This window comes from Cavia porcellus, unplaced genomic scaffold (assembly GCF_034190915.1).
Source record: "Cavia porcellus strain 051 isolate PalLab524CR breed Dunkin Hartley unplaced genomic scaffold, mCavPor4.1 scaffold_11, whole genome shotgun sequence".
NCBI lineage: Eukaryota > Metazoa > Chordata > Mammalia > Rodentia > Caviidae > Cavia > Cavia porcellus.
In genome coordinates, this window is record NW_026947494.1 from 3,357,093 (window position 1) to 3,359,496 (window position 2,404).

A 2,404-nucleotide genomic window follows, 5' to 3' on the forward strand; every position below is an offset into this window, starting at 1 on the left:
AGTAGATCTTTCCAAAGGTGGAGAGGGGAAGAGCTGAGCAGAGTTCAAAAGAATTCACGAAGTTACAGGCAGAAGTAATGACCAACTGCACAGCCAGGCAGATCCTGGAAAACACCAGGTCAAAGACAAGGAAATCCTAGAGGCTCATACAGCAAGCAAGATAGGCCGCCAGAAAGATCCTGAAGCAACTCAGCTCCAGACTCCTCCTCTGCCAAAGGAGATGAAGACCTCAGCAGTGACACCTCAGAGAGAAAAGGCCTGTGGTTTGCAGGTTTTATTCCAGGTCAACTCCTGGTAAAGCAGGAACAGAAATAAATTATCCTGCAGGCAGCCTCGGTCTGCAGCGCAGGCCTCTGACAGTCCCACGCCAGCTCTGCTTCGCACTCATCCCAGGCAGCATCTCCCCCTTCACTCCTTGGGCAAGGTCTTCTTCACGATGAGGTTACTGAGAGTCAGCAAGGAGGTGGGAAGAAATAGGAAAGGAAACCGGAGGGGCAAATATGGAGAGAATGATTCACTCACTGAACAGAGGCTTCGTGGTCATTGAAACTAAGTGTACAGAAAAGCTGGACAAAGAGGGCAGGAAGTTAAACAGGAGGGCAGCTCCCCGAAGGGTGAGAAAAGGAGCCCTAAGGGAAGTCTAAAGATAGCAGAAAATGAAAGGGGAGGAAGACCAGTGGTCGTCAGCAGGCGATGACATGGGAAGCATGTGGAACCGGACCCAGAAGAGGCCAGGAAACCCAGGATCCGGCCAGTGGAATCCAACATCCAGTGTCGGGGGCGGCTTTAGTTGAGGCGCGATGCAGAGGGGAGGAGGGTGGAGAGGTGCTGCGGGAAGGTCACCACCACCCTGGACACACACTGAAGCTGCAGGATGCCATCCCTGGTCCAGGAATGATAAACCAGAAAAACTGATTTCACAGTGAAGGACATGCAGGCAAGAATGACCAACACCAGGGACAAAATAAGAATAAAATCTTGTCATGTGCAGGAAAACGAATGGAACTTATCGTCATGGGAAGTCAAATAATCCAGACTGTGTGGACTCGCACAGCCAAATATTACAGTCTTCCCAAATAGGTAGAATCTTAAATCAAACAGAAACAAAAAGAAGGAGGAAGATTATTAGCGAGGGGACAAAAGGAGAGACAGGAGACATAAGGGAGGGTAATGGGGGATGGATGTGCCAAAATAGGAATAGGAGCCAATAAAAACCCTACAGACATACGTAACAAGTAGGAAAGGTCTACATAGTTTCACTAAAAAGTATTATCATATTTTGGCAAAGTTATTCTAATGTAGTCCAAATGATAGCTACAGTCATAAAAACCCAAAAACCAAAAATAATGACATAATGGTAATTTACAGTACGAATTCACACCAGCCCTTCTATTCTATTCCTTTCTAATGTGTAACCTGAAAATTATTGAGAATAACTGGTCACTGTTGGGCTTTCCCACCGAGTTACAGAAAGGGGCCTCCCAGGGGAGTCTCGCTAGGTAGGTAACTATGCTTAATTAATCACGATTAATGAGTGACTAATAACATACCTAAGCAAGCAAAATATTCTAAAGTGACTGACAATCCTGATGGAAGGGACTCTTCTTTAGGAAAACATAAACTGAAAAACAGTAAGGGGACCAAGAGGAAAGAAGAAATATTAACAACAAACACACTGAGCGATTAGGCACAAAGGAACCTCCAGGTAAAAAGTCCCACCAACTGACTCTGCCAGGGGTTTACTGCGCCTCTTTGGAGCTGATAATCTTGACTTGACCGATGATGTCCTGCGGCACAGAGGCGGGAGTCTCTGCGAGCGCCCGTAGTTAACTCCCTGGTCCAAGTCTGTGCCTGGCACAAACACGTTGAGCCTAGAAGAGCTGCGGGTGGGAGACTCAGTGGCTGAAGTCACGCAAGTGGGTTCAGGCAGGGAACTGAGGCTTACACACCAGGAGAGGCTGAGAGGCAGAGGCAGGAGGGCCCCCAGGACCCATCGGGAATGAGGGGAGCCCATGGCCTCTGCTGCCACGCCACCAAAGTGGGCGTGGGGGGCACAGGTGCACCTATCTGCTGCCACAGTCTGCACACCCAAAGGCCGGCTCCCTGTCGTGGCCTCTGAGTTCTGGGGGGCCTCTCTCTGGGGCACAGCAAAGGGGGCTCAGCTCCATCTCCTGCTAGATTCTACCTGGTTACCAGGCAGAGCCCCCTGTGGGGTGCTGACTAACAGATACCAACAGGGGGTAAAGCTGGGTACACTGAGGAACAGAGGGTGCGAGTCTGGGGCAGGGCTTAAGTCAACACTGCAAGCAGACACCCCCACTGGTCACAGCGACAAGTCAGGAAGGCAGGAAGGGGGCCTCACACATGCTTGTACACACACACACACACACGTGTGTACGCCCCC